At 42.4% G+C, this 22,462-nt stretch overlaps 1 protein-coding gene across 44 annotated transcripts in view; it reads right to left on the bottom strand.

Annotated features, from left to right (window-relative positions):
- Positions 1–22,462, bottom strand: part of FOXP1 (forkhead box P1) — a 495,436-nt gene that overhangs the window by 58,772 nt on the left and 414,202 nt on the right. The window lies entirely within an intron of this gene.

Raw genomic sequence — 22,462 nt, 5'->3', positions numbered from 1 at the left:
TCCAATCAATACATAATGATTTGACCACAAGGATCCAAGTCATGGGATGCTTTGATCCACGCCATATGGTGCTGGGGGAAGTATATCTGTTGTACTCGCTGAGGAACCATATTCTCAAATATTTTCTCTATTAGATTTCTGCATCCAGACTTCTTTCAGACAAATTATTTTTATACTCATTTCCATAACCTTAGATTCCATCAAATAGAAGTGTAAAACGAACACAGAGAGTTCTGTTTCGTACTCAAGCACATTCCCTTCAAGGAAAGGGCTGTCTTGCAACTTACTCCACTGCCTCTCCATGACTTTGAACTTCAATCATGACCACACACACACACACACACACACACACACGCAGGGCTTCTATTTTATATTACCACCAGGATGTGCATTCATCTATCATCTATCGATTCACACTCACAGAGCAGACATACACAAATGCCACTTGTCCCTGACTTATAACATAATGAATCCACGGTGGGCATATTATGAACAGTTAAACTAAGGAGCAGTAGGAGTAAACACACGTGCACACAGAACTACACCTTATCAGGGATCAATAGGTCTCTCTGGCTTTTAAATAATTATGCTGGAAATTTAATATCACTTGAAAATAATGACAAGCTTCTCTGCCTTAAAATAGAAAATACATCTGGGAACTAGAAAAAAATTACAGAAGTCTAACTCATAAAGGTGTCCCTCATGAGAGAAAAGACTAAGACTAGTGAATGAAGGTGGCTCTGTAGTGGAACTTACAAAGCCCAATGACTAAAGGATGTTCTCTAAGCAGTGAAGACAGAGGAAGTCCATTGGACCAAAAGAATTACTGCCAACCCAAGTTCATCTTTGGATTTAAAAAAAAATTTTGTGTTTATTTATTTGACAGAGATCACAAGTAGGCAGAGAGGCAGGCAGAGAGAGAGAGGAGGAAGCAAGCTCTCCGCTGAGCGGAGAGCCCAAGGTGGGGCTTGATCCCAGCACCCTAGGATCATGACCAGAGTCAAAGGCAGAGGCTTTAACCCACTGAGCTACCCACTCGCCCCTATCTTTGGATTTTTTTAAAGACTACAATCAATTACATAAGATGATGGACACTAGCGAAACTCTTTTGATTCACGGTTATGACACAAGTACATCAAGTCAATCACGTCATTATGCTGCACAACTTACACATACCGTATGTCTCAGTAACACTGGAATAAACAGATATGGTACCAAAGCAGAATTTCAAAAATTATGGACAATATCTGAAATCAGAGAATCCTTCTAAGGACTCGAATTCTCAGCTATTCTATGGGAAGGAAATCTTTAAAAACTATTCCTACCAATAGCTTAGAAAAAAGGGGAAAAAAAAAAACCACCCTAGAACATTATTTTCTTTACCAACTCGTATATATATATATATATATATATATATATATATATATATATATATACACACACAATACCCACTTTTGACAAATTAAGGTGTGAAGATTTATATCATCCTTTTATATTTAACATAATTTTGTTATTAAATAATTTCTCGGGGCACCTGGGTGGCTCAGTGGGTTAAAGCCTCTGCCTTCAGCTCAGGTCATGATCCCAGTGTCCTGGGATCAAGCCCCGCATCTGGGCGTCTGCTTAGCAGAGAGTCTGTTTCCCTTCCTCTCTCTGCCTGCCTCTCTGCCTACTGTGATCTCTATCAAATAAATAAATAATCTTTAAAAAATAAATAAATACATAATTTCTCATGCTACCAACTGTCTTCAAAACTTTATTTCCTGAAGCTAGCAGCCCATGATAAACTATCATGGCCCTAGTTACATACCAAAATTTGTCTAACTACCCATTTTGGACACTGAGAGTCCCTTCATGTTTCATATGTTTATGAATAACATTAAAAATAAAATTTTACCAGGTGAAGCATTCCAGCATATAACTGATTTTTACAAGACACATTCAGAGAAATAGGATGGATCTGTAGATGAGTACTACTTTTTAAAATTCACTATGACTATTCTCTCAAGTAGCTCTCGAGAGATGCTCCGTGCCCGGTACATTCTTAAACATTATATATACTTTGTGTGATCCCTTAAGTTGGAAACCAAATGCCTCAACTAGTTAGGATACAATATTAATATCACTAGTTAAAAACTGCAAATGGTTATTCTAATTGTATTTTTTTGTTGTTGGTGGTGGTGTTGTCAACTGCAGAGTGTTCTGAAAAGTATGAAAGAAAACAGTATGTGTTCACTAGAGGGATTTTAGACTCAACATAAAATATACATGATTTAACATGGACTCTGCCATCCCTTTCCCCGTCCGCCCCCCCCCCATCTCTCTGCTTTTTGGTTAACTTATTTGTGAAGGCCCTGTGGCTTGACTAAAAACCATTCTGCTCTAAAAAAAAAAATTTTTTTTTTTTTTGGATCAACTTGGTACAGACTTATTTCCAAGAACAGAGGACAGTTCACTAAGGCCTTAGAAAGGCAACTGAAAGCTAAAGAAACAAAGTCCTCCCACACACATACATCCCATACTCAGCAGACCACCTGAAAGCTTAAGTGTACATTAAAACAGTATTTATTATGAAATTAAGATATGCTCTTATTTTAGTAAGTTCACATAACTCTGAGCTGGCTACTGAAGAAAGTCCATTCCTCACGCCACCCCACCCCCATCCTGCACCTAATAACCTCACCTTGGGTAACACTGTTAATGTCTGGTATGTTACAGTGCTACATTTTTCTTCTAATGTATTACTAGTTTACAAAAATGGAAACTATAGACACTACTGTTACTTGTTTTTCATGTTTAATATATAATAGAATACTTCAATTTCATTTATTTGGGGCATGTTTATTTAGGCCCTGAAGGAAAAGGCACTTCAAGTATACAGCGAGGGCGGGTCTGTGTTCCCACCTAAGAGCGCTTGGTGCAATTCACAGCCAGACTGGCATTCCACCCAAGGTGTATTCCAAGCAAAGCTGATTAATGATGACCACGAGCAGGTATAGGACTCAAAGCTCTGAAATATTTGCTTTTTTTACCCACATTCCTAATTTTCTAGAAGATGAAGGCCATTCAACTCCATTCCTACCCAAACCTCCTGGTAAACTTAGGTGTGAGCAGGGCTTCACGGGGATCCAGACATTTTTAATAAGGCTAAATAACCATTTTTAATAATGCTTCCCCCGAATTAACCCCAAATTATAAATCGTGTGTTATTTCACTGGCATGTTATCTCACAAATTGAGTTATGAAAGACTGTTGGTCATTCTCCAATCACTCAAAAAGTGGAATAGGTTTTGCCTTTTAAGTGTTATTGAGAGATTTATACACCAAACGATTCACTCTTTCACATGTATAAGTCCATGGTTTTGAACCATGGTTAGATCCAGACATTTTTAATAAGGCTCTAATGAATCTCAGAATGCAGGACCACTGGCTCTGGCCGCCCTGATCTGCATGGCTGGTGACTATAATTGGATACTTTTAAATACACTAAGTTGTCTGGGAAAAAGTGCTTGACTATGGAAGGAAAAGGAACAGGCTGGTGATGGTGCCCAGATACAGTATGTCTGGACAAACACAGAAGGAACCATAATAATTGTCAGGGGTGATGAAGAGACAACTTTCACCATATCACTTTAGATGTTTTTATGTTGTACATTGCAGAAATGCTTTGTTGTGCAGTTGTTATTTCTTTTCTTATATATGTACGAATATGAACACATACAGGCACACATGAAAAAATCAAGTGGTATGCAGGACTCCATACTGACACCGCCCCTGGCCCTGAAAGCGGCACAGCAGAGCCCATGGTGCATGTGGCTGAGCCCTGCTTCTGGCCTTTCAGTCATGTTGTGTGGTATACCAGCTGTAGTTCTGAATGGGAGCGTTTCTGTGTCATCGGAAAAGCGGAACAGACATTTGTATTCTGACTGCCTTTAGGGATGTGCCAAAAGGTAACAGAAGGGAAATTTATTCTTCTTATGTCAAAGTATACCAGCGTCCTATAAAGTTAATCTTCTCTGGTGTAACCAAGAGGAGAATAATCTTTGAAGAAGATGAAGTCAACAGACACCATGCTGTACCCCAAGACATTTCCTGCCAAGTTAAAGACAGTTTTCCTTTCTTCTGAAGGCACACTCTTAGCTTTTCCTGTGCCCTGACCCAAGTTCTCACGGTTGTCTTTGGAGTCGCCCCCAAGATGTGTGTTTTCGCCTTTCTAAGAGTGCTGGTTTTTTCCTCTGGAAATTCCTGATTTTATCTGTAACAAAAGTCTCCATCTGTGTGCACCAGGTCTATAGCTACTTTCCCCCATGCTTCCCCCGAATTAATCCCAAATTATAAATCGTGTGTTATTTCACTGGCATGTTATTTCACAAATTGAGTTATGAAAGACTGTTCGTCATTCTCCAATCACTCAAAAAGGTGGAATAGGTTTTGCCTTTTAAGTGTTATTGAGAGATTCATACACCATACGATTCACTCTTTCACATGTATAAGTCCATGGTTTTGAATATGTTTAAAGCTGTGTAACCACATCACATATAATTTTAGAACATTTCTATCACACCAAAAAGAAATCTCCTACCCATTTATGGTCACTCCCCGTCTCTTCCTAACCTTCAGCTCCTTCTAACCACTAGTCCTTCTTTCTGTTTCTAGACATATGCTTATTCTGGACATTTCATATAAATAGCATCATGCAAGATGTGTTTCTTTGTGTTAGCCTTTTTCCACTTAGAATAACGTTTTGGAGGTTCCTCCTCACTGTAGGACGTATCAGTATGTCCTTTCTTTCTTTTTTTTTTTTTTTTTACAGCTGAATAGTATTCCACTGGGTGTATAGACCCCCCCCCCCCTTTTTTAAATCCATTCATTCACTGATGGACATCTGGGCTGTTTCTACATTCTGGCTACTGTGAACAGTGGTGGTACCAGAGTGCATGTCCATGTACATGATTAAATTGATGTTCTCAGTTCTTTGGAGTATATATCTAAGAGGAGAATTGGCAGGTCATGTGGTAAGTCTACAGTTAACATTTTGAGGAAATGTCAGAAGAGTTCTGAAAGAAGCTATACTACCTTTAATTCTGGCCAGGATTGTTTGAGGGTTATGATTTCTCCACATACTTGATAGCACATGCTATATGTCTTTATTTTTGCCACCTTGGTAGATGAAACGTGGTGCCTTTTGTGTTTCTTATTTATAATTATTTAATGTTTAATGATGTTGAGCATCTTTTCATGTGCTTACCAACCCTGTATATATCTTCTTTAGAGATAGAACTATGCAAATTCTTTGTCCACTTTTTAAAAATTGGACTATCTTTTTTACTGTTGAACAGCAAGTTTTAACTTATCCTGCATGTTAGTTTCTTATCAGATATATGATCTACAAATATTTACTCCCATTTTTTAGATTGTCTTTTCAGTTTCTTGATGGTGTGCTCTGAAGCACAAGTCTCCAGTTTTGACAAAGTGCAATGTATCTATTTTTCCTGTGGTTCCATGTGATTCTGATGTCATATCTAATAACCCACTGGCTACTCTAATATAATGAAAATTTATTTCTGTATTTTCTTCTGAGAGCTAGCTCTCGCATTCATTTTGAACTCATTTTTGTATACGGCGTGAGGAAGAGTTCCAACTTCATTATTTTGCATGTTGCACCAGCAGCATTTGACAAAAAGAGTATTCTGTTCTATCCTAAAGGAACTGTCTTGGCGCCTTTGCCAAAAATCAACTGAACAGTGCATCTGGGTGGCTCAGTTGGTTAAGCGACTGCCTTCAGTTCAGGTCATGATCCTGGAGTCTTGGGATCAAGTCCCACATCTGGTTCTCAGCTCCATGGGGGAGTCTGCTTCTCCATCTCACCCTCTTCCTTCCCATACTCTCTCTCAAATAAAATCTTTTAAAAAAATCAATAAACATCAATAAAAAATAAACATCAATAAAAAATCAATAAACAATGAACATAAATTGATTTTGGCTACATTTTGCATATGGATTCTGCACAGGACAAAAATGACACATCTTGTTAATGACGAGATGAATAAGCAGGAGGTGTTCAGTGATTACTGGTTAAAGGAATGAAGGAGGTCTATGCCTTTCAATAAGGATTAACGGTGTCCTTACCGCTGCTGTGAAGCAGGAAGCGGTTCCCTTCCAAACCATTCCCCTACAAATATACCAGAAAGCACAACTAATAGCTTTCCCGCCTCCTCTGCCTGCCTAGATGCACTTTTGTTTCTCTCTTGCCCATAGTTCACCCTTCTTTTCCCCCACCATTCGGCCTTTCATTCAACCAACCAACATAAACAATGCTAACCTTAAGACAGGCACCAAGAGACTGATGATGAAGACCAGTTCTCTGCCAAACTGCCTCAGTGCCTCCCTACGGCTCAAGTCTCTCCCCGCTGGTCTTTTTTCCAATTCTTTGGTTTCACGTCCATGTGCAAGTGATTCCTTATGTCCACCCCATAACGCAGTCAGTCACATAATCTTCCCCTCTCAGATCCATCACAGCCCATGGTTTTGGCTGGGTGGCAAGGGACTGCTCACTCCTTGCCAAAGCCTGTGACAACCACAGACCTCAGGGTTCCAGAAAGGTGTTCTTTTGACAGTTTCAGGACCACCTACTAAAAAATGCTTTACACTAAATTGTGACCATAACTACGCAAGTATCAATGAAAGCCACTGCTTTACAGCTTCTTCTTTTATACGTTTAATTCTTTAACGACAACTTACACAGAAAGGATCCCACTTTTTCCCCTTCTCTGGCATCGCTTTTTAGTTCTTAGCCTATATTTCCCTACCTTCTACTTTGCTACCACATCCTACTTTTGATGACCCTGTAAGTACCAGATCAGGGATCTCACAGGTTGAAAGAGAGGAGTATGAACTCGATTTCTAGTGATAAAGTGATATCAGAAGACACGGTGACTTCAGATGTTTTAAATGTTCCAACTAACAAACTAACGGATCTGTTTATGATATAAGCCATAAGTCCATTTCAGGGACACCAAACAAGGTAGGTTGCTTTGGGACTCCATCAGAGTGGACCTTACGATACAGAGCGATGCAGAGGAACAAGAGCAAAAGAGATGACGACTTCAATCTCTATCACAATGTTCCATTTTAGAGTTTATTCTTCTGACGTCTTTCCTACTATTGGATATCTCCACAAAACCAGCGGGAAGTCAAAGTTTCTTGCAGAAACTAAAGTGACAGGTCAAGTTTCTTCCTGGGTTACCCTGCAGTATCGGGAGGAAAAGGTCTTACGCCTGCCTACCAGTGCACAAATGATATGTGGGAACACGGGAAACGAGGATGTGAGCACGGCATCCTCTCTCCCGAGAGCTCTGTAAAAATGACCTTTCCCCGCTGGCTTCTCATTTCCCATTGAAAGCTGGGAGACGGCTCAGGTGTCACATTTCTAGCATACTGCCTTCATTTTGTTTTTCACTCATTACAGAAGTATGCCATCCTATGTGTTTATTCATCGGTTATCTGAACGTACGCTCGCTGTCAGTTCCATCACCTTCCACAAAGACAAGAGTGTCTGAGGAAAGCCTATGAGTCCACCCTGAAGTAAGTGAAGATGAAGTCTCCACCAACAGGAACACACACACACACACACGGACACACAAACATGTGTGCGCGCGCGCGCGCACACACACACACACACACACACACACACACACATTCTCTCTTTCACTCTCTCATGTGGTGAATCCTTGACTTTCCTTCCCCAGAACGCTCATCATCTCAATTTTCTGCTGCTTTTCAAATCATGTTTAATTAGAGGATTTCACATTCCCTTGTGATATGATATTCATGAGTAAAACTTGCAATTGGAGTGACTGTGAATTAGTCTATTAAGAGCCAAATTTGTGCTTTTAAACAATGATAGAGATTATTGTTATTATCTGCTCTCAATATTGTGGCTTGGGATGTGAGGGTTACCTTAACTAACTTGAGATCTGAAATAAAAGCTTTTACAACTTAGGTCCAGGGGTTTTGGTTTTGGTTTTGTTCTCCCCCCTTGCACTGCAGAGTATCCTGTAAGAGATACAGGGTTCCCTCTCTATAATGGCCTCACAGCGTGGCCCATGAGAGCAGTGTGTGGGGCGAGTGTGAGTGATATACAGATATCCTCACCCTTGTAGTTACAAATTCATGTTCATGTGTACTAGAAAAAAAATCTGACTAAGACATCAGATTCATGACTTCTCAGTGTTATATTTTCTTGCAATCTATTTAAGTCACTCACTTTTAATCAAAATATTCAGTAATAAGTAGTGAACAGGTACATGCAGGTGTGGCCAAAATGGGACATGGTGGGAGACTGATGCAAAGCCATTACTGTCCAGGCTTAAAAGATGGTATTTGTATACAAGGGTATGCAAACACAACTTTCCTCTCTCACTGCTCCTCTCAGAGTAATGCTTCCCAAATTTTATTCTGGATATGAATTGTCGGGAGATCTTTTTAACATGCAGGTTCTACTTAGTTCTACTTAGTGCAGGTTGAGCTGCAAGACTGTGCTTGTCCGCAAAGCTCACGTGTGTTGCCCGTGGTGGTGGGTTACGGACCACAGCCTGAGTGCTGAGTGCCTTGAGAGTTTCCTGCTCTGTATCTGACCTAAAAATGTGCTTTATTAAAGGGACACTCAGGGGAGCACTACTCACTGTGGGTTGAATAACAAGATAGAAATGGATAAATATGGAGGGGGCGGCCCTGGGCAACCTCACCAAGTAATAGCTGCAAACTCATTAAAAAAGAAGAAGAAAAAAAAGAAAAAAGAAAGCCAGCTGGCCCTGTTACCTAAGAATGATAGGAAAGGCTTTTTAAGACTTAATGTAATAGAAAAGGTAAGACTGGAGGTGGTTTGCACAGCGAAAAGATCATTTCCTGTTTCTGTGGACCAAACACCAATTTCACATGAGCACAAATATGGAGAGTGATCTCATCTGAGAGTGATGTTTGCCGGGTATTACATGGATCAGGAACAGCCTGGCACACACAGATAAATCGGTAAACCTGACAACTCAGAACTTCACTGTGCCCAAGCTCGACATCTGCCTTAGGCATCCTCTAAGTCTGGTTCGTACCCCAGGAGCCTGGAAGTACAAGATATGTGTGTACCTAAGATCTTGAATTAAATTTTTAGGAAGATAAGTGGTAGTTCTGGGCTTTCCCAGGAAACCAGGGTAAACATACAGTTGAAACAGGGTTTCAATCCACCTGGTATAGTACCATATTCAGTCAAGGTCTCTCTCCTCAGTGAAGAGGCAATCTGACCAAAATAACAGGACACGCATGCCCTCAAAGGTGGGCCATACAATGTCCGTTAGAGCAAGGATGCAGAGTTTTAAAACAAAACAAAACAAAAAAACTGGCAGATTTCATTTATATTAGCTAAAAACATATGGAGTATCTCCAACCTCTGATTTCACCGGTATCATTTCTTAGGATGAGGCCTATTTGACTTTAATTTTTTAAAAAAATGACCTGATTTAAAGAGAATAATATAAATCATACTATAAGTAGCTATGGCGAAGTTCACAATCATGGGACGTCAACCCAGATGGCTGAGGTTTGGGAAACCCAAAGTGCATGATGTATTCTACAAGCAGATTCGGTCTCTAGCTGGCTTAACTTCCTCAGTAAACAATGAACCAGCGGCAAGTTACTGAAGACACACTTTTAATTGAATTTTCAATGGGGAAGGAAGAGCCTCGGGGGTCTTCCTGGACTTAGAGGACACAAAACCCACAGAGGGCACTCCATCCACTGCTTCTGGGACTTACACATATCACAAAGGACTTCAGAGGCTCTCATCTGCAGGCTGCAGATGTGACTAGTAAGTGCTGCCCTACCAATGATAAGAACCCAGGGTTGGGTGGCATGAAATCAGCATCTTCACCATTTCTTCACTATCCACTTCACCCAACTGCCTGCCCCATCTCTCTTACTGGGCAAAACGTGCCATCTTGGTTCCCAGATGCCAGGAGTATGTGCCCCAGCAGGAGAATAGAGCAGAGAATGAGAACTTGAGAATCTGAGAGCAACTGATCACAAACAGCGAGTGGGTGATGACAAAAGCAGAATGTCTGTGTGTACATGGTGATGAGTGAAGGAATAAATAAAAGGAAGGAAAAAAAAAAAAGGAAAAGGCAGACGTCCAGCTTTTGTTTCTTATGCCACTAAGGGCCATCCTGAGTTTATGAGAGTTTACCATTGGCAGCATTAACATTGGGATCTCGTTAAGAAAACAGAATGCTTTCCAAAGAGTGGCTGTGAGCAACTGTGTCAATACAGACATAGGGACCACTAATCCAAAAATTATTAACACCATTAGGCAGGCATTCTGATTATGTCAATGCAAGTGTGTTTGCATTGGTGACTCATGAGGTCTATGTGCAATGTGCCCATATGTTAGGGGCACCAACGGTACCCAAGAAAACCAAAGAACATAAATAAAAGTTCAATACTAATTCTTCATAGTCCTTCCTCCAGAATATTGTTCCATTCTCCAGAACAGAAGCCAGCGCAATTATACTCCAGAAACAGCAGAATCACGTAAGTGTAGTGTGAGGACCAGATGCACAAGCTGGAGATGAGGAGACGAGTGACATAAGGATACAAACTAGCTGAGAACCATGAGGTTCTCCATTGATGTTCCCTTAGAACTATCCCATATGTTATGGAATTACTGTTATTCCTCTGTAGGACAAGATGCTTCATTAATGTTCACTGGATTAAACTCTTCTGTGCCTTTAACTGCACAGTGTTTAAGTGAACACTGAACTTGTGATAAGCATCGTGTTGGGTTCCTAGATCGGAGTCTCTAAGTTGGGGTTCATGAGAAGGCCCAAGGGTGAGTGGTAAGATAATATTACAGTTTCTGTATGCGTGTGTTAAGATAACTTTTGTTATTTTAGGGCTTTTGTAAGAATATACACATGTATATGGGTATATCTTTTCACCCTTAGCCTCTAATTTTTATAATATAGATAATATATTAGATGTAAATAATTGATTAAAAACACAGTTTGTAGGGATGCATATTCAAAATCAATAACAACAGCAACAACAACGTGAATAACCACATACAATCGGAGGTTGCTGGCTGTTCCCTTCCTCACTGAAAGAGTTGTACCCAATTCTCCACCAGTAGAGAAAGAGAACTGAGCAGATGGCTGGGACAGAAAATGCTGTAATATCTGATCTGGGCCTTATAGTTTCAGTAGGAGCTCAACGGCTACAAGGAAGAGAATGAGAGCAGGCAGATGGCTGAAGCACAAAAAGCATCTTTAGGCATTAAAAAAAAAATTAGAAAAACAAACAAGAGTGCTTACAGATGATTTAACGGCTGATATTAAAGAATTTTTAAAAATTCTGTTCCATAACAGTTTATATTAGGTCATAGTCTTAAGAATTTTCCCTTCTCCACATCGCTTCTCTGTCACTTTGAATGGTAGCAGGCAAAGAATGCCACAGCATAAGGATGGTCGAAAGCAGTGGTTCTCAAAGTATGGACCCTGGGAACCTGGCGGAGATGCAATTTCTTAGTCCTTACCCCAAGTTACTGAATCAGAAGTACTGGGACTGGGCTCTGGCAGTTTGCAGGAGAGTCAGTCCTCCCAGTGATTCCGATGCGAGCTCACGGTTGAGGAGCTTTCTTAGGCGGAACCCAGCTTTTTCTGTAAGTATCTGTAAGATTTCTGTAAGTATCAACAAGACTAACCAGGTACTCCTACAGCATCTGTGGCCAAAGGGTAGCAAATATAGAACTACTCCCAGTGGGTTCTTAATCTTTACTATTCCCTTAGTTCACCTTCTTCTGCACATTTCAGCTTGTCTCTGCGATGAAATTTTGCACCATAACCAGGCTGGTTATGCCGGATGATTGGGAGGGAGCAATCAACAAGAGATAGTGAACCTTCCTTCATGGACCTTACCGTATTCAAAAGTTTCACCTGATGCACAGTGAGTGGGGTGGAAATACATACACTGTGACATTCCACTAGTGCTCATCTTAAACAAAGCAGACACTGTATCACATTTTGTATATATTCATATCACTACCTTTATTACACTGTGTTGCAAACATCTCCTTCCCTGTATGTCTCTCTCATTAGACTGTGAGCTCCCAAAGGGGCAGAACGAGGTTGTAGTCCTCTATTAAGTCCTTGAACCTATATAGTTAGTATATAATTAATGCGCGATAAATGTTGTTTGAATGAATAAATGACTTTGACCATAATTAACAGCGCTTGTTAATATTTAACTGAGCATCTCCTATGTGCCAGAGCCTGGTGCCACGCCCATTTCACAGATGGACAACTGAGCACACCAACATTAAGTCACCTCAGTGGGCAGCCTGGATTGGAATGCAGGCAGTCTGGCTTCAGAGTCCACACCTATCACCACTAAACGCAGCCGCCCCCGCACTAAATGAGGTTCGGGCCATGGTCCCGCAAAACATGTTCTTTCTGCCCCTGACTCAAGGCCCGTGCTTCTGCTGCACCCTAAGCCTAGAGGGCTGTTCTGTCACTTCTTTCCATCTGTTCAAAGGTCACTTCCTCACAGAGCCTTTGCCAGACTCACTCTTCTCCCTTCCCTGCTTTATTATTTTGTTCAGAACTTCTTCCTTTTTATTATGTAATTATTTGTTTGTTCTACTGCTACTGTAATGTCAGCTCCATGAGGACAGACTTTGTCACGCTCACAGCTGTGTGCCCCGGAGCCTAGGACACTTGGCACGTGGTTGGGGTTTGGTAAATTCTGCTCAACGAACGCATGCATGCTATACCATCCACTGACTTCTGTCCCACTCTCCAGCACGTTTTTGTTGAACTCTGGACAACTTCCCATTTATCCTTGTTAAGTTTCTTTTTATTTTTGCCTGTACAATCTTCTAATTTATTCAAACACCACTGGATTATTCCAGCTCTTGGTGTCACTTTTTTTTTCTAATTAAAGTAAACTGCCATTTACTTCTCACACTGATCTTTAACACGAGACTTCTTGTTCTTGTCATAAATATGACTCATACGGAAAAATGGAAGTTGAACACCGGGGCTCATATGTACAAGAACGTTTCCATCAACAGTTCAAGATATAAAAGGTAGAGACATAGCCATAGAGGTTCTGTCCAGTTTTGAGGTCTATAGTAATAGTTTCAGCCTTTCGGATATATAACCTAAAATTCCACCAGATGACTCAAAGGCCCCTCTTGAAAGCAAATACCACATCATTTACACAAACGCTTTAGGTTTTTCTTTCCTTCTGTCATAATATACCTTCAAGTTCAACATTCATAGCCAAGATGTAAAATATACATAAAGAAGAGATCCCTCAAAGACAGGTTTCAAAGTATTAAAAAAAGAAGGGAGGGAAGAAGGGAGGAAGGAAGGAAGGAAGGAAGGAGTCAACCTGCCATTAGTCTGACTTACTTGAAGACTATAAAAGGAATGAAATTTGAAGGTCATAAAAATACGTCTGTTTGTTTAGGCAAGTCTTACAGGTAGTATAAATATCATCAGGAACAGTTGCTATGGGGTCTGTTTGTTTACCAAACAAGAATACAAATAGTTATACAAAAGTGGAACAACATTTAGGTATATAAATGGAGAATGCTTTGCCTTCTGGTAAATTTCCCAAAGTGCCTTTTAAAGCGTTCCTATTTTCACCTTACTCTCTGGGAAATCTCTGTTTCCTTGGTTCTCCCTTTTCAGTTCTAACGCCTCCGGGGAATGTTTTACTCTCAGATTTCTGAGTCTGATAATCATTTTCTCTTCCTTTTCCCCCTTTTCACTTTAAGACATAAAAATCAAAATCCCTAGCACAACCATCCAAACTGTACAACGAAAACCTTCTTTGCAATGTAAAATGCAAAAAAAAAAAAAAAAAAAAAAAGACAACAAAAGCCACGGAGTTTATAGAAGGATTCTAGTACAGGCATGCATTCTTGAAGTTGAGTTAATCCATGAACCACCACCCAGTTTGTGTGTGTGTGTGTGTGTGTGTGTGTGTGTCTTTTAACCGACTTTCTATAAACCAGGTATGTTTCACACACCTGAACTAGACCCGCCGAGTTAACCATGTGTTTGGGAAAATGAAGAGGGTGGGGGAGGTGGGGAGAGGATAGGGAAGGAAACCAGCAAAGCTCTTCTGGAATCTTAGTCGAGTGTGTGTGTGTGTGTGTGTGTGTGTGGTGAGTAGGCGCGCTGTCACTCAGATCTACCATAAGACAAACTGTACCACAGAGGCTGCTGGGAGTGGGAGCCTTCTCTTCACACTACACTGACCACAGTCCCCACCAGGCACAGCCCCGACGCCTCTCAGTGAATGGTGCAGACTGCCATATGGACGGAGACACTGAACAAGCTGTACAACTCTGGGCGACATGTGCCCGGGGGATTGTCCCATATTAACACCACCTGGGCTATGGCAATTGTGCTCTGTCTGTGCAGAGGCACCAAAGAGCCCATCAGGATGTTATTTTTGAGTACAAACAAAAAGGAAAATTACAGTGAAGAGAATTCTCTGGCTAGCCTATCTGTTGCTCAGTTCCCGAAATAGTTTCCCCAAGGAACGGTTATCTTCTTTATTCACACAGGCAGAAATGACAAGCTGGAACACATATTAACAATTTCCCTTTGTGAGCCTCCACTATTGTTTTAATGAGGAGAATATACTTTATAATATACTTAGGCCCGGACTGATTACAAAGCGGGGGGTGGAACAAAGCCGCTCAGGACGGCCGTACATATGTAACACGCTCATTTGCATTACCCTGGCGAGCCAGGCAGCAGAGCGGGGGCTCGTCGGCCAGGGCTGCGGAGCCGGGTTCCTGGGTGACACGGGCGCACAGCAGGCGGCTCGGGAAATCGTGAAGATGAACGTGACTTTCCTTTAAGCCTTCTGCGCAGGTTCCCCCTCTCGAGTGGCCCCATCGCTGGCTAAAAACCGCAAGACTCCTATTTGTCACCGAAAGGAGAGCAGAAGAACCCTCGGACTTTTCCAAACTGCGTGGCTGGCTGGAGGTCCCTGGCTTCCCTCTCCACTTCTGGACGGATCCAGTGCCCACTCAAGGAAACCTTTCTGTTCACGAATCCAAGTTGCAAAGTATACGTTTCGGCAAGACACTTTCACAGGGTGAAGGGTGAAAGCCAGTACAAGGGAGGAGGCTGTCGGGGCGCCCACCCCCAGTGGGTCCTCATTCTTCTTATGCTCTTTGCCTTCCTTCACACCCTTGGGGTAAGACCAGTGTTAAGAAAGCTAACGTGTACTTGGGAGGAAGGGACACAGGCCCTACTACAGAAGGGTAAACACCCGTGAGATGGTTGGGTTCCCAAAAAGGGGTTTGGCGGAAAAAACCCTATTAGCAGGAGCCAGTCATCAGAAAAGCATGTCTATCCTACATGATGAGAGAAAGCGATAGGGCTCAGAGATTATTTTGCGGGGGAAACCGGGCACATGAGACATCAAACAGCCCATGGTTGAGATCCATATTGTATAACATCCCCACAAACAAAATTAAAAGCAACCCAATTTAGGAGAAACTTATATATTAAGAGAAATTATATCTCCCTAGACCAATGATACCATTTTATTGGAAAGCATGTATCGTTTAAACACAATAAATAGAAAAAGATTTATAGAGTCTAATGATGGTGTGTTATGGTAAAAGGCACTTTACTGAGATAAGATACAACAGCTGTTAGAGAATAATGGCTGAGTTTTTTTTTTTTTCTTTTCTTTTAATCACCATACAGAGTGAACAGTCAAGAAAATCCATAAACCTCTCCCTCATGGCATGCCGATGTTTTAAAGATTTTCCCCCTCCCCCACCCTACGCATGAATGACAGGACACGAGGCTCCTCCCTGCCTTGCTGCCCCGAGAGAACCTTTCTTCCCGCTCTTGCGACACCCAGACACAACTGGTTTTAAGCCATGAGACTACCGGACCGCAGCTCTTCCGGGCAGGACAGTCGTGAAACACCCAGCAGCACGTCTGTGCTACAAAATGTCGACTAGACCCTGGTGTCTCTTTCTGATCGAAGCAGAAATGTTTCTGCCCTAGAGGCTACTGCCCACACAGTAGCCTGTCCACTGTTAGCCCCACAGGGCTAACAGTAGCCCTATGGGGTACTACCTTCTTGGCACAGATGGTGTATGGAGGCCCAAAACAATTTGACAAATTGCACAAGCCACACAACTAGTGGAACCAGAGACTCCCTGACCCTCAAGACACGGGACAGGTGTCGCTGCCATGACTCTGCTCTGGGGCTCAGAAGCACCTGTATTCCAGGCCTCTCCAATGGCCTATAGCTCATTCCCTTTCAGGTCCTTGACAACACCTGACTGGCCACGCCCAGCCTGTTCTTTACCCTCTCGGAGGCGGGCCCCAGATGTGCCTCCTTGCAAGAAGAGAAGGCAAGGTAGGAGAAATGCTAGCTGTGAAACTCTGGAGCCTCAAATTTGGCTCAACAGACAGGTCCGGCCGCAGGCTCCCACACTTGAACATCATGGCCTCGTCCTGATCTCTGAGCTTTACCCCTGGAGACTATCATCTCAGTAAAGCCATGGTGGTTCTGATGAACAGCCCACTTGGGGACCACCAGACTCTAACAGTCACTACAAGGACTTGAGGGTCAGGGAGTCTCTGGTTCCAGTCCCTGCCTGGTCCTTAACTAGTTGTGTGGCTTGTGCAATTTGTCAAATTGTTTTGGGCCCCCATACACCATCTGTGCCAAGAAGATAGTACCCCATAGGGCTACTGTTAGGATTACATGGAAAAATTAGTATCAAGGCTTATGTTGAATCCTTGACACGTGTGTCCAGCACAAAGCAATAGTTCAGTAAATGTTGGCTGCATTGCCATCACCATCATAGGCCGGGTACTGATTCCCTCCAGCCATACTACCTCTACTCCGCAGGCTCACACAAGAATGGCAAGCTACGAGCTTTGTGGATGAATACATCTGGGATCACAGTCAAATGTTAGGGGAAAAACTCGGCCCTTTCTAAAACCGTCAAAACCCAGATGAACTGAATGCGCCACTAGCATTGCTTCTCAAACTTGAGAAGGCCCTGGGGATCTGGTTAAAATGAAGACCCTGATTCAGCAGGTCTGGGGTGGGACCAGAGACCCTGAATTTCTAAGAAGCTCTTCCCAGGTAGTACCAAAGCTGCTGGCCTGTAGCCATTGAGTAGCAAGAATATAGGGCATATGTGACAAATACACATTCCTGCACCCCATCTCCGGCCAGTATAATCCTATTCTTCAGGAGAGAGGGCTAGGAAGCTGTCTATTTTAGCAAATACCTGTGAGAATATCATCAGGAAATGAGAAATGCTGCTCTTATAGCTAAGATCAGGAGTTGGCAAATTATTTTCTGTAAATGGCCAGAAAGTAAATATTTTAGTCACTGTGGGCCCTACGGTTTCTGTTGCAACTGCTTAAGCCAGCCATTGTAGCATGAAAGCAGCTATTCAATAGACAATGTACAAATCAATGATCATTGCTGTGTTCCAATAAAACTTTATTTACAAAATGAGCAGTGGGCCAGATCTGGCCGGTAGGCTGTAATTTGCTGACTTGTGTTCCAGACCAATTGCCTTAGCACATATTGGCGGAAGCAGCAGTAACAATTCTGAAGACAATTTGGGACAATTAGGCTGCAGGTTCTCCAAAACGCTCTAATGGGTGATAAAGATTCGGGGTGGCTCATTTTGCTCAAGTGCTTCAAATAAACAGATACAGAAGAAAGCAGCTGATTTTCAAAAACAAAACAAAAACAGTTGAAATGAGGAAGAACTGTTCAGAGTAACATGACCTCTAGCTTACTACGTACATTTCTGGCTCAACAGGCCTGATACGAAAACACACAACAGTTAAAGACATGTACCGCTGGAACAGCTCTGAAAGCAAGCTTCTAGAATTCTAGCAAGTCAACCAACAGCACCAATATTTACTCATCAACAAAGAATTAAGTTAAAAAAAAAAAGGGTGGGGGGGAAACGCCAGGCATATCCGCGTTTCAGAATTCCCTGCCTTCTGAAAATAGTGGGGCGGGAAACACAAATGTTATTGTTATGTAGTCAAATACATGGCAATACGTCAAGAGGCCACAAATCAAAAACAGAGACTGTGTATCAAGCGAAAAAGTCTGCAAGCACACTAGCCAAGCTAAGACCTTAGGGCTCACTTGCGGGCAGCTGCCCACTGTGCAATGGAGGCAAACGCAAGCAGTGAAAATACCTGGGGCTGCGTGAGCAGAGCAGAAGGCGGAAAGAAGCACTGGGAGTGGACAGAGGGCAGGTCAGACCTCGCAGGGCAGGGGCCCGACACAGGGCAGGGACCCGACGCAGGCCAGCGGATTCTCGGAACTAGAGGGCAGCCTCTAGGGAAGAAGAGGCTGTGCAACGAACACCGGCCAACAGACACCAGCCAACAGTCCGCCGTGATGCTTTCAGGGTTCAAAGGAACCTCTTCCATCAGCGGCTTCAAGGAAGTCCTGAATCGCACACTTGGAAGAGCTTTGCTTCTGAGACCTGCTCGCATTAGCAAACGTCTACTGGTGGTGGCTGAACCCAAAGCAAAAAGCCAGGAAGGATCAGAGCAGCAGAGTCTCTCTCATATGAACTCCAAAGGTCAGGTAAATAGGATAAAGGCCAGGGGAGGTGTTCCGTGAGGATGCACAGGACCTATGAGGCTAGAAGGGAGAGAGGGAGGCTTGTCTGGCATCGGCCTGGGTGCAAAGCCGGCATGGGCTTCATGTTTGTTCTTTACGTGCGGTTTCAGACTGTAAGTGACGTCTATTTTACAAATCCTACCTGCCCTCTTCCTTCACGGAAGGCCCAGTAAAGACCAGTATCCACCTTAAAAGAGCAACGTCTGCTGTTTTCCTTTAAAACGTGCTAATGTGCACGCAGTAGGTGAAGTCAATGCACGTTTTGTTGGATTTTAATTAAACTTTATTTTAGGAACACTGATTTCAACTTATCATAATTCAATAGTCACTTCTAGGCTGAATGAGAACTCTAAGTGCTGTATTACAAAGTTAAGGGGACAGGCTTGCATTTGGATCTAGTAATCAGTTCTGTGACCTGAGGTCAGTTCTTTAGTCTCTATGACTCAATTTCCTTGTCTGTAAAATGGGTATAATAACCCCTACTGCTTGCCAGCAGTCATGAGGATAAAGTGAGACATCACTCCAAAAACAAGAGTGCAGCCAGTGCTCGGCAGAGAGGAAGAACTGAGGACGCCTGAGCTCCCTTCCCTTTCCCTAGTGCACCATAATATAATGTGATATTTAGAATTTTAATTCAGGCAATTACTTAAGTAGTAATTGCTATTTGTATTTACATAGCTGCTTTGATCCAGGAAGCTCAAAGGGCTTTACTAAATTTAGCATTTTAATAAATGTTTCATTTGCATTCCGTTGATTTTGTTTACCCACACCAAAACTTGGAATTTCCTAAAGCAAGACAGTCAGACAAGTGAAAGGGAACAAGAGGATAGCTTCGTGTTCAGAGGTATCCCAGGTCTGAGTTTTAACTGTTTGTCTACGATGTCACGGCTCCCTGGGTCCTGGGGAATAAAATGGCAGTGGGAGACGGGAACACGCCTGCTTCCGTTCAGCTCCCTTTAGCTCCTGCCTGCCGAACTTCACCTTCGCCACACTTCTCTCCGGCGCTGGCAACCGAGGTATGTTTATTGCACCAATGAATTTATATATAATCAGCACAATAAACATTATTAAATTGCCGGAAGAAAATCAAAGCACGAAGCGCGGCGCCAGTGCTGAATTCTAATGATGCTGAATGGCCGTGATTGCACAGGGACAGGATCTTAACAAGCCTTGATTTGAGCGCTGGCATCCGCCTCACAAATCACATGGGCCGCTCCTCTCGTAATAGTGCTGAATACTGATAAATGTCTCCACACTGCGCAACGGGGAAGTGGGTTTCTATTGGCAATCTTTACCAAAGTGTGTTTTTTCCCTTCTCTACACTCGAGGGTTTACCCTGAATGATTTAATTATAATTTTCCTTGTGTAAGACAAATTAAAGAGGAGAGTAGGAGTGTCGTGCCAAGCACATTATTTATCTCCTTAACAGATTGCAGCTCACCAAACCCCAGAGCTACTGCCACAGCGGCTGCTCACGGGAGCCCACAACATGCACGGGGGCAAGAGTGGGGGAGGGGAAGGTTTCCATGCGACCCAGAAGTGTGCAAGCCTAGGTACGGCTAGGAGACCTCTCACTACTCTCACCAACAAAGCCCCTCAGGATACCACTGCCTTTTTCCAACTTCGTTTTGCATGGAGCCTTCCTGAACCTTTTGGGGAGGATTCTTAAGCTGTTCATCTGAGACTGAGTCTGAAGGGCTAGGGTACCATCCCCAGCGGCCGAGGCTCTGGCTTGTTCAGAGCCTGCGCTGGGAGAACAGAACGGGAACGAACAGCACACCGAAATCAGCAGACAGCTGGCCAAGTTATGGATTTCACGAATGCACTCGTAAGGGATGAAACTTCTCCCAGGGACCGCTGTGACAAACGTCGAGGCAGTGAGAACATTTTTAGAGGGATTGCTTTTTACCATTTTCCACTACATAAACAGGATATCACACTGACGTTTTCAAAATAAACCCGGAGGTAAAACCAGCTAAAACCTCATTATGTAAGTACCTGTACGTACACAAAGCTGGCTAACTAATGATTGAATTTTTCATGATCAATTCTGTAAGTTCCTAACTTTCGAACTATCTTTCACCTAAGGTGATCGTCTGTCTTGTTCACCAGCTTCAGCTAAAACAGGCTAACCAGCATTTTCTTTTTCATTCAGCCACAACTAGGAACCCACCCGGTCATGCTAATGGAGAGAGCCAAGATATTAAGGAGTAGCAGATAATTTCATAGTCGCTTCTTCTTTACATATGTAACTGGAAAATTCAGCCTGTTTTTACAGCCAGATGACAGCTCAGTAGAACCCAGATTCTTTTTTGATCCGTATTCTAATTTTGGCATGTAGTATAATGAAGATTAAGCCTCACTCGTGTGCAGATCGTAAAAACAATCCAAACCAACTTATTCTTCTGGAATGATCCATTTACTTTCCAACACAGCTTCAGACCTGAGAGGGCTATTCTTCTCCTACCCGACTCACCCCTAATCTGTCACCTGACTACAGATACAGAACCTTGTAGAATGGGACCGAGCACAGAGCATCTAAACAAGAAGAGTTTTCCATGTCACGGGAAATGTTTGCAGGCTCCAACGGCCGAAAAGATTGCCACAAATACCTGAAGTGCTTCGGTCAGCAATTCCCAGTGGATGGCCTGTTCTGCCTGTAGATCAAGATGTGATTCGATCGCTCCACAGTAAATGGATGGCATCAACCTTAGACACCAAAAGCAAGTAGAGCAAAGGACAGCGACCTAGAATCTTCTTGAAAGTCCTCTAAGGTTCAGTGTTATTTTTTAATTACAAAGACACTGTAAGAGGTGAGAAAGCAAGAGAAAAGACTGGCTTCCAGACATACAAACCTAACCTCACTGGAAACAACAGAAGCCACATTTGGCCCAATGCCTCCACACAGTCTTACTGTCCACCATTCCATCCTTCGAATTCTTCTGAACAGGAAATTGAAAACATCTTTTACTTTGCCAATGTCTGCCAGAGAAGTTCCAAAATGCTCTTAAAAGGATGACTGCAAGTTTTGGTTTAAATATCTATTATTCCCATCTCTCAGAATGTCTCACGTTCTTATGCTTGACGGGGACACACGCCCACACACGCACAAATATTCTGAGAGCTTTTTCTGTGATTACGGGTCTCGGAATAGATAAAATGTTGCTGGTAGAAAGATAAACATCTAATTAAACCCGTGGGCTTCTTAATGCACAATAGTTCAAGAAATATATGAAATTATATTTGTAATTGCCCAAGTGAAGAGTAACATTAAAAAAAAAAGCTTTACTGAGTCATTTTTATTAAAAAACAAAATATAGAATTTGTTTTTCCTGCTGGAAGTGACATTTACTATCACACATTACTTTGAAAGTTTCTTTTCTTCTGTGTGGGGAAACTGTGCATATGAAATAGATGGGAAACCATTTAAAAATAGTACATTGAAAATAAAAGTTTTTAATTTTAGGAGCATTATATATATATACACTCCATTTCTGAAAAGCATTCAACAGTAGTATTAATGCTTCTGGGGTGTGAGGATCCAATAACATGAATTAACAGCTTCATTTTCTTAGAACTATCTGCTAACATGATGTTTTCTGGATATCTCAGACAGACTCGGCTTCAGCTAACATTCAAGCAGAGCTGAGGGCAACTATAATGATAAAGTCTTAACTTCCAGAGAGGAATCAAGCGACCGAGACAGCACTGCATTCCTCCCCAGGAGTTAAGACTTTTATTTTTTAAACCTGTGCAT

Source organism: Mustela nivalis (genome assembly GCF_964662115.1).
Source record: "Mustela nivalis genome assembly, chromosome: 1".
Taxonomy (NCBI): domain Eukaryota; kingdom Metazoa; phylum Chordata; class Mammalia; order Carnivora; family Mustelidae; genus Mustela; species Mustela nivalis.
Note: the sequence above shows the minus strand (reverse complement) of the source record. Positions and strands in the feature narration are given on the sequence as shown.